Source organism: Malus sylvestris, chromosome 6, assembly GCF_916048215.2.
Source record: "Malus sylvestris chromosome 6, drMalSylv7.2, whole genome shotgun sequence".
NCBI lineage: Eukaryota > Viridiplantae > Streptophyta > Magnoliopsida > Rosales > Rosaceae > Malus > Malus sylvestris.
Genome location: NC_062265.1, coordinates 19876444 through 19887091, shown reverse-complemented (window position 1 = coordinate 19887091; position 10648 = coordinate 19876444). Strand labels below are relative to the sequence as shown.

The window sequence follows — 10648 nt, the reverse complement described above, 5'->3', positions numbered from 1 at the left end:
CTGCCAAATAAATGTATAAATCCTCTGCTGCTTCCGGCTTGGATAGTAAGGGAGGTGATGTGAGATAATTCTTCAAGTCTTGGAAAGCTTTTTTCGCATTCTTCATCCCATTTGTCTCTTTATGCCCTCTTGATAGCTTTGAAAAAAGGCTTGCATCGATCGGTGGATCGTGAGAGGAAGCGGTTGAGGGCAGTTGTTCGTTCGGTCAAGCTTTGGATCTCCTTCAAGGTAGTTGGAGACTTCATCTCTAGGATTGCTCGTATTTGCTTGGGATGTGCTTCAATTCCTTGTTGGGTTACTAAGTACCCTAGGAATCGACCTAAAGATACTCCGAACGTGCATTTGGTAGGGTTGAGCTTCATCTTGTACTTTCTAAGGATATTGAAAGTTTCTGCCAAATTGCGAATATGATCTGATCGCTGCTTGCCCTTTACCATGATGTCATCGACATAGACCTCCATGGTTACCCCAATTTGTTTTATGAACATCATATTTACTAGCCTTTGGTAAGTGGCTCCTGCGTTTTTTAGGCCAAAGGCCATGACCTTGTAATAGTAGGTTCTCCGCTTTATCACAAACGCGGTATTCTCCTTGTCGGGCTCATACATGGCTATTTGATTGTAGTCGGAGTATGCGTCTAAGAACCTGAGCAGCTAGTTCCTAGAAGTTGAATCTACTAATAAATCGATTGGGGGACAGGATAAGGGTCTTTTGGGCATGCTTTGTTGAGGTCAGTGTAGTCTACACAAACCCTCCATTTGCCCTTCTCTTTCTTCATGACTAGTACGATATTAGCAAGCCATGCTGAGTGCGCTACCTCTTATATGAATTCGACCTCCAATAGCTTGTCAATTTTCGCCTCAATGATCACTACCCGTTCGGGTGTGAAATGTCTTCTTTTTTGGATTACCAGTTTGGCAGTGGGATCGATGTGCAGCTTGTGGCAGGTCACCTTAGGATCAATACGGGGCATGTCGGATGGTGACCATGCGAAGATATCTCGATTTTTCCTAAGGAAAATTGTGAGTTCTTCCTTCTCGTCTGGGCTTAGTCGTGAGCCAATTTTAGCCGTCTTTCCTGGCTGTTGGGGATCAAGAATGATGTCTTCGGCGTCCTCTTCGGGTTTCCATCCTATCTTGTCTGCTTGGGCGTCATTTTCTCGATCTACCTGCTGTAAGTGCTATTTGGTAGTTTCTTTGTCCTTTTGGACTTCGGTAACCTCTACGGGGGTAAAGGTCTTCTTCTTTGATTCTTTCAACATTTGCATAGTGCATCGTCGGGATTAGGGGTGGGTTCAAAAAACCGAAAACCGAAAAAAACCGAAAACCAAACCGGACCGAGGCCGAAAAAAACCGAACCGAAAAAAAACCGAACCGAAACTGTCAAACCGAACCGAACCGAATCTGGTCAGTTCGGTTTCAGTTTTTGAGGTTCGAAAACCGAACCAAACCGAACCGAACCGAACCGAATTATATATATTTAATTATTTTTTTCAATATTATAAATAGTTTATTCATACAATCATAACAAAACAAAACCTGTTGCCAAGTTGGTTTCAGGGAAAATTTTCAAGTTGCAGCGGAAGGGTTCGAACCCTCATGCCTCCAACATTTCAGAAACGTTTTTTAATTTTTTTGAGAAATCCCCTTTAAGTTAACCCTAGCAGCCACACCTTTTATTCATTCCCCTCTTCTCTCTCTCGTTCCCTTCCCTGCCTCCAGTGTAACCCTAACTAACCCAGTAACATTCTCGCGCAGCCGAGCCTCCTCTCTGTCTTTCTCAAACTCTCTGTCTCTCTTGGTCTTGAATCCCAGGCGACCCGCGACGGCGCGACCCTTCTCACTCTCAATCTCTCACAGTGAAGCAGCTTCTGGTGGAGAAGCTGGCAGCGAGACGGAAACTGAAGTTCAAGATATACCTCCTCTGCAAATTGTAATGCTTATCGTCGGCACACGAGGAGATGTGCAGCCGTTTGTTGCCATTGGAAAGCGATTGCAGGTCTCGCATTTATGTGCTTTTAGCTATATAGAACTTAACAGTGAAATGCTTCATAATTTTGTGTGTAACTGATTGGGAATGTTGACATCAATTGTGAGATAATTGTTTATCTTTCGCTGGATATATGCTCGTGCTCGGTTTTGCTTAGTGTTCTCTGCTGGTGATTAATTTTATGACAAAAATTGATTTTGTTTCGGTGAAATTTTAGTTGCTTTGTTTGTGCCTGTTAGTCACATCCATTTTACTTCTAACGCTCTTTGTGTGCGTGTATTTATGCATAAAGATATAATTCAATCAGAGTACATTGAGAATTTTACCTTTTGTGATGGAAATTTTAGAGGCGATGAGTGAAAATAAAATATAGCTCTTCTTGGGAAGCTTATCCCGGACTTTATGTGAATTGACGGATATGAAAATAGTTCAATTGGTGGATATGAAAATAGTTCAATTGGTGGAAGATTGTTCAAGGTAAGAGTCTGTAGTCTCTGCATTTCTTAACAATTGAATAGAATGTGAACATTCAAAGTTCTAATACACATTTGTTTCACAATTGTATAGGACTCTCTATTGACGAGTTCTCGAGGAAGAAGTTGGATGCAACTGCAGAGGAGCTCAGTGAGGAGAAAGCTTTGGCATACTCTTGCCTCTCTTAGATGCTCTTGGCCTTTCCTTGGTGTGGTTGTAAGTTGGCATACCCTGCAATGTGTGAGAAAAGCAGCTGAAGTTTTGAATAATGCCATTGTTAAGATAGATATGTTAATGATGCAGAAGCTGCTTCTGTGGGTTTTACAGTTGTTGAGCCCAATATTCTATTCGGACACTTCGACTTTTTTCTTCTTTTAGTTGCATATTTGAATGGGATTGTCCCATTGACGTAAAATAATCCATATCTGCCTTGATTCTAATTTGTTAGTTCTTGTGCTTATGTTGATTTCCAAGACTTTCTTGGAGGAAAAAAAAAAAAAAAAAAACCGAAAAAAAACTGAACCCGAACCGAAAAAAAAACCGAACCGAAAAAAATATGGGCCGAACCGAAATTTCGGTTTGGTTTCGGTTTTGGCAAAAAACCGAACCCAGCCCTAGTCGGGATGAAGCCTGGTCAGACTTGATCTCTCCGACTCCTCTTCCCAGGATGCGGAATCAAATTTCTTGATACTTGACAGAAGTGACGGCATCCAGCTTGATCAACCAAGGTCTCCCAAGAATCCTATTGTAGGGAGATGGGTCGCTTACAATCGTGAATATTTGCTTTGAGATGACTGTCGATGTTTTCAAGTCAAGTGTGATATGGCCGATAACAGTTGAAGGTGTGTCCGTTGAATCCAGTAAGTACCTCTGCCAGACGTATGATTGTACTTTCCAGGCCTATCTTCTGAATGACTGAAAGTTGAAGTAGGTTAACTGCACTTCCATTGTCAACCATCATCCTGTCGACTATAGCATGGGCTAGTTGGACAGATACTACTAGTGCATCATCGTGTGGGAAGTCGACTCATTCCGCATCTTGCTCAGTGAAGCCAATAATAGGTCCAGGTTGGGTATCAACTGCTTGAACTTGTGAGTTTAGTAAAGCTTACTGGATCTTCCTCTTTTTGGAGTTATTAGTGGCCCCCAAGTGCTCGGATTCGACGAAAATGCCATTGATTCGAATCATCTTGGTCGGTGGCTCATCATCTCCGTCTGCATTCCTTTTAGGCTTTTCAGCTGGCTTGTCCAAGTATCTATCCAATTTGCCTTTTTTGACGAGCTTCTCTAGGTAGTTCTTCCAAGTGAAGCAGTCGTCGGTTGTGTGACCAGGACCTCGGTGGAATGCGCAATACTTGGTGTGGTCCAACTTGGAAGTATCTCATTTTGATTGTTTTGGCAACTTGAACCATGGTTCGTTCTTAATATCACGAAGGATTTGATGAATCGAAATTGAGAACTTCGAATAGCTATTGGTTATTGGGCCTTCTTTGGTCGTGGGTTGGTTTTTGCGCTTGACCTCCTGCCTGCCCTTGTTGGGCTGTTTTCCATCCTCCTTCCTTTAAGCAGCTGCCGACTCTTTTTGAGGCTGTTCGGGTGCCTTTTCTGCTTGTCGAGCCTCGTCCCAGAGTGTATGCTTCTCTACCAGAGCAAAGGAATATGCTAGAGTTAGGTCTTCTTTCATGATCATTTCTCCAAACAGTAGATGGTCTGCTGGGAGTCCTTTTTAGAAGGTTGCACTTGCTATCGAGTTATCGCATCCGACGATCTTCACCTTCTCTGCTTTGAATCTCTTCACGTAATCGCAAAGTGACTCTTTTGGGTTTTTCTTTACGTTGAACAAGTGATCGGACTTTTTCTTGATCGAATGATAAGATGAGTATTCTTTGGTGAAAACCAAGGAAAGATCATCAAAATTCTGGATGGATCGCGCCGGCAAGGTATGAAACCAATCTTGTGCCTCGCCTTGTAAAGTAGTGGCAAATATTTTGCATATAAGGGCGTCATTATTCCGATAAAGGACCATCGCACTTCGGTAATGCTTCAAGTGTCTTTTGGGATCCCCGTCTCCTTTGAAAGATGTGAAATGCGACATGCTAAACTTGTGTGGAGGCTTTGCCTACTCGATCTCATCCGTGAAAGGTGACCTACTTATGTTGGTCATATCTGGCCTTAGTGCTTCATCAACCATTTCATTGCGTCGAAAATCACGCATTCGTTCATTGAAAAACCTTTCTACCTCTTCTTAGATTTGCCTTTGTTGGGGTATCGGAGCCTTCGGCTGCCCTTGGTCTTTATCTACCGGTCTAGGCTGTTCTTCTTCACGCTCGGCTCATCTATGCCGTGGCTGCAATGTATAAGATAGATTCTTAGCAGGAGAGGGATTTCTTTGCAGGCTACCGATTGAACTAGAGCCGGATTGAACGATTGTCTCCTTCCGTTTGTCAGGCCGCCTGCTCCGATGTGATGTGGATGATATTTCTTGCGGGCCTAATCACAAATGAATGCTTTGCCTGGAAGGCTGCCCATGTTGATTATCAAAGCGTGGCCCCAACCGTGAATGTATACTTGCCCGTGGGCTTAATCGAGAGTGCACGCTCCTCTGCGCGCTAAGACAGGAGTATACGCTATTTCGGGGGCCCAATCGAGAGTGTGCACTGTTTGAATGCTCGACTTGTGATTGGTTGAACGGCTACTTTCCAGGACGCTGCTTAAGAGGCTCATCGTCTGCCCTTGTTTTACTTCGGGATACTTCATCGTGGGCGCGTTGCATCTCAGTGCGTTGCAAAAGTTGATTCACCAAGGTTGTTTGTTGTACAAAGGTGCTCGTCAATTCAATGACTTGTCGGGACAAGTTTTGTTCGCCATTCGGATTGGAAGAACTTGGATGGAATGCACCTCCGTGAACAATAGAAGGGTGGTTGACTCCAAGTGCGAGATTTGAGTTGGGGAATGTCAAATCTGCGAAAAAATGTGGTGAAAACACCCCAGCCTCGATGATTCCAGATGGTTGAGATTGTCTTGGGCCGACTTGGGCAGCTTGGGAAGCCATGAGAGCAGGCTGGGCTGCGGGAGCAGGCTGGATCACGGGAGCAGGTTGCTCAGTGCGTGGTGCATGCGAATGCGAGGCTTGGGCTTGGGTCCACGCAAACTTGGATGGCACGGCTTGGGTCGTGGCCTTGGTACCTTAAGCCTTGGATGGCACGGCTCGGGCCGTGGTGAAGGCACCATGGACCTCGCCACGAGTGGCTACCGAAGTAACCACCGCGGTGGAAACTCATGGTGGTGGTGCCGCTCCAGTTATTGTTGCATTTTGCCTCACGGATCTCCGCAATCCCATTTCTTGAGTATTCGAATTTTCACTTGTGGTATTTTCTAAATTTCTAGCCATTATATTTTCCTTATACGTTTTATCAAAGAACCTTTGCAAGTAAAAAATTCTAATAATAAGAACGTATGACAAATATTCAAATGGACTAGAAAATAGAGAAAAAACCTTTTTGTGCGAGAGTCTTCTACGAGTATGGATTTCAACTCTGAATGAAAGCACTAATTTGTAGATGCAAATTTTCTCCTCCTCGATCTTGAACGATTTTGCACCTACAAAACAACTAGCACCTTAGGTTAAGGTCAAAAGCCTCATGCGCCCACGATGAATGGGGGGGGGGCTTTGGCCGAAGAACCTTCGATGCCAAAGTTAGAATTTTAGAGAGAAATAGTGTTTAGAGTATTTGGAATTTTTTGTAAGAGAATTGGAATTAGTGTTTGGTGAAAATGGGAACCAATATATAGGAGAGGAAGGGTGTGACCGGCCATTAGGCCAAGGATGAGTTATTTTGGGAGGTTATGGAGATAATGGGCTAGTTATTTTGGGGAGTTATGGAAATAATTGGCTAGTTAATTAGCAAATAATAATAACCTAATTAACTAGCTATTTGAATGTCATAAAAAGGGAAAGAAAATGGTAGCAAAAAGTAGAAAATAAAAGGCATGGCTGGCCCTAGTCGGTAACCGGCCTTTGGTAAGTTTTTTGGTTATAATTTGGTGGTTTAATTGATAATTAAGGGATTGATTAGGTAATTAATCCCTTAATTAGTCAATTTTAGGAAATATGAAAGGAATATATTATTTAGCTAATTTATTAGCTAAATAATGGAATATAGAACATATAGAATAAATTAGATTTTGGGAATTACCTTGTAGAAAGGATTTGATGAAATAGGTTTTAAATTGTTACCTATTTTGGGCACTTTTGACTTGGTTGAAAGATGATTGCCCACTGCTCGCGCGTAGGAATCCCGGTATGCCTCAAGGGTATTTTTGTCCTCTTTTGTCCAAAAGTCCACGTGTCGCCTAGTGAATATTTTTTGCTCCACAATCGTCTTAGGAGGAGTGAGATCAGTCAATTACTAGCTTGAGGTGATGACATTTCGATTCAGATAAGGTATTTAACATATACTATGACACGATTTGCATAAAAATATGCTTTAGTATTAAAAAAAAGTTGAGATTTCAACATAAAATTTAAGTCAAATCAAATAAATGGTCTGTGTGGTCATAAGGTATTTGGAAGATAGTCATTGTGGTAAAAAAAAATTCGGATTTAAGCCCTTATGATGAAACATATTAGGATATGTCCCAAAATTAAAACTTTTGTTTTTCTTCTGTTAGTGTGAGGCTAAAACGGTCATTTCATTAATTAGTTTAGTGTTCATAACTAAAACCCTCATACATACACATTCCCGATTCTGAAGCAAAGAAATCACAAATAAATTTTTTCGATTGAAATCATAACAGTTTGGTTCGTGTATGAATAGTCACATCAAAGACTAAGAGAAGATTGAATGGAGATGTTGCACCAAAATTTAGGTATTGTTGCAATCTTGATAACCTGCAACACCTAAAAAGGGAAAAAATTAAGTGACCCAAATTTTAAAAACTCAGATGGACAACATCTTTGTGGGCTGGGAAATGGTGGTATGTGAAGAACATCTTCGTGGGTGGTTTGTGAAGAACATCTTCATGAGCTCCGAAATGGTGGTTCGGAAACCTTAATTGATTAAGGAGATGTCTATGGGTTTGGGTAGAGAGAGTGGAAGAAGGAGTAGCTTACATAGCTTCCATTTGAGCTGGGGAATCGAATGCACCATCGGGAAGAAGAAAGTGTTGCATTTGTATCTGGTTCTGGTTATGGGTTCGGCAGGTTGCAGAGATAGAAGGAAGAAATGAAGGGAGAAGAGACACCATTACAAAAGTTTAAATTCAAATTTTTTTTTTATCACATAAGCTATCTTCCAAATATCATATGACCACATGAATCATTTATTTGTTTAAAATTTATTACTAATATACCAAACAACTCTACTCCTTACATGCGGGTATAATATTTGGTCATTAATCGAAGACACTTTATCCTTCCCATGCAGGCGTGCATGCGTTTCTTCGATTTGCAAACCAAAGTTGAATAGTCAGAGTTCAAGACTATCTTGAGTTTTGTTGATTTTGAAATAATTGTCATTGAACGGCTATTCCTACAGGTTCAAAATTTCACACGAAGACTGGAATATGAAAATATGGCTCTTATTTTCTTCGTAGGAAGAAAATTACAAACTGAACTTTTACAATATGTATATATATAGGGTGTATTTTTGCTCACCGTTTGAAATTTTTGTGTATGCTTACTGTACAGCTCATTATTTCTCAATGTACTTTCACTTAATCTTAGTTAATTTTTTTTCGAAATTAAAAAAGTAACATTTAAGTAAAAATTAACTAGAGTTAGGTGAAATGACATATGACGAATGATAAACGTATGGTGAGCATACACCATAGTTATGATGGTGAGTATATATATATATATATATATTGAGAAAGTACAATATTTATTAATTCAAATAATGGAATACGCACATGTCAGAGGATAGGATGCACAACTTTGGACCTCGATAAAAACTTTGCCAGTGACTTCAACCCATCAAAGGGAAAAGAGCGTCCTCACCAAAAATTAAACAGAGTTACTATCATCGACTAAAAGATCACTGATTACATCAAGGATTCCTCAACCCATGAAACTTGATAAGGCAACGATAAACCACATCGTGCCAGCCGATGAGCCACCTTGTTGGCTTCTCTGCAAACTTGAGAACACTTAGTCCGACGGAAGGCTCGAAGAAAATATCTTGCATCATTTATCACATGTAGGGATGGGCAAATACCCATCGGTTATGGGGTAACCGCGGTTACCCGCCAATTTAAATTTCACGGTTACGGTTATGGGTAACCGTTTAAATAAATAAACGGTTATGGGTAACCGTTGTTATAGATATAACTGTTTACCCGCGAAATTTAAATGGGCGGTTATGGGTATTAATCGTGGTTATAAACGGGTGACCATTTACCCATTTATTTTATATATGTAAAATTAACACAAACCATGTTCCCTATCGGACACAACTTAGATCAATGCTATTGACTATAGTGCATGATTTTCTATAGCTAATATAATATAGTTTTCCTTAACCACTTTAAATTTCATGGTCCATTATATATATTATGTTAATATTTTACATTCCGAGTCAAATAACCTGTTTATACCATATTTAGGGCCTCGTATTTAGACCTCGTATAAATACTCGGGGGACTTAAATGTAATTATGTAATAAAGGAATGGGCAAATATGTAATTAGGGGAAGGAGCCCTTATTCTATAAAAGGGCATCCTCACCCTTACAAACCATAAGTCTCTCCTATGTAGAGCAAAGCTCTCACACTCTCTCCCTCACAAATACTCTCAGATAAATATAATCAGTGTGGACGTAACCCAAACCTTGGGGTGAACCACGATACATCTTGTGTTATTTACATTACTTGCAGATTCACGGTCGGATTCACGTTGTACCAAGACCTCTGGTTTTGTGCATCAACATAACCCAAGAATACTGTCTTTTAACAATTTTCGTAACCCAAGAATACTTAGCAAATTTTATATTACCTTCATTGCTAACAATTAAAAATATTGTCTGTAAATTATTATTTCAATTATTGGAATGGTATACGGACTTAAAAAATTAAAATGCGGAAATATATGATGAATGTACCTATATCGGTGTTTAATTGTTAGAAAAACAAAATTATGACAAATTTTTCTTTTTTAATTTTCAAGTTGTTAAAAAAACACGTAGACGGGTGAAAAATGAGTAAATGGTAAAAAAGAAAGGATAAACGGGTTTTAAAATGATAAATGGGTAAACAGGTACTAAACGGTTACGGTTAAATGAGTACATGGTTATAAGTATGATTAACCGTTTATAAACGGTTATGGGTATGGGTATAACCGTTTAGACAATTACCCACGGGTAAACGGTTATGCGGATATGAGAATAAACGGTTATGGATAAATAACCGCAGTTACCCGCCTGCCCATCCCTAATCACATGCCCCAAAGGAGAAGAGTCTGAAGCCTCGTTTAGATTCAATGCCGCAATAACCAATTGCATCCCCTTCAAACTCAATCATATTGATTTCCTGCTTCTGAGCAAACATCACCGCAACCCTTGCTGCTTCAAATATCGGTGTGAAGGGGTGAGCTCACTCCAACAAAATTACATTTAAGCCAACTATTCCCCGGTTTCTACCATTCCTGCACCTCATGAATGTTCGTGGATTTGTTCTTCCCATGCCATTTCTTAAACTCTTGGAGCCAAGCCGTTGCCAAACATTGAATTTCCATAGGTGGCGTGATCTTCCCATTCCACAAAAATGCATTTCTTTCCGCCCAAATGCTTCATACAATCATTAGTAACAAATCAAAACTTTCTCGAGCCAACAAAGACGCCATACCCACCAACCAATCATTCCATCCTTTCAGCCGTCTATCTCTCCCCGGAGTCCCAACGGGCTCGCAAACCACACGGCAGCAGCCATGGGACAATCCCTGATAATGTGTTCTATAGTTTCTTCCTCTTCATTACAAAATAAGCACGTTGCATTTGGCGTGATGAATCTTTTAAAAAGATTAACTCTTGTAGGTAGAGCTTTCGAACAACTTCGCCAAATACAAATCTTCACTTTACCCGGCACGTACGCCCTCCAAATCGCCTTCCAAAGAAATTTTCTTTCCACCACCATTGATGAACCATTAGATTCATTCTCGGCATCACTCCCACTCAGACGGGCCAAGTGATAAG

At 40.6% G+C, this 10648-nt stretch overlaps 1 long non-coding RNA gene across 1 annotated transcript; it reads left to right on the top strand.

Annotated features, from left to right (window-relative positions):
* Positions 1-1569: 1569 nt before the first annotated feature.
* Positions 1570-2903, top strand: LOC126627427 (uncharacterized). The gene is made up of 3 exons (XR_007625013.1): positions 1570-1998; positions 2337-2466; positions 2557-2903. It is a non-coding gene; the product is annotated as an uncharacterized LOC126627427 (long non-coding RNA).
* Positions 2904-10648: the final 7745 nt, after the last annotated feature.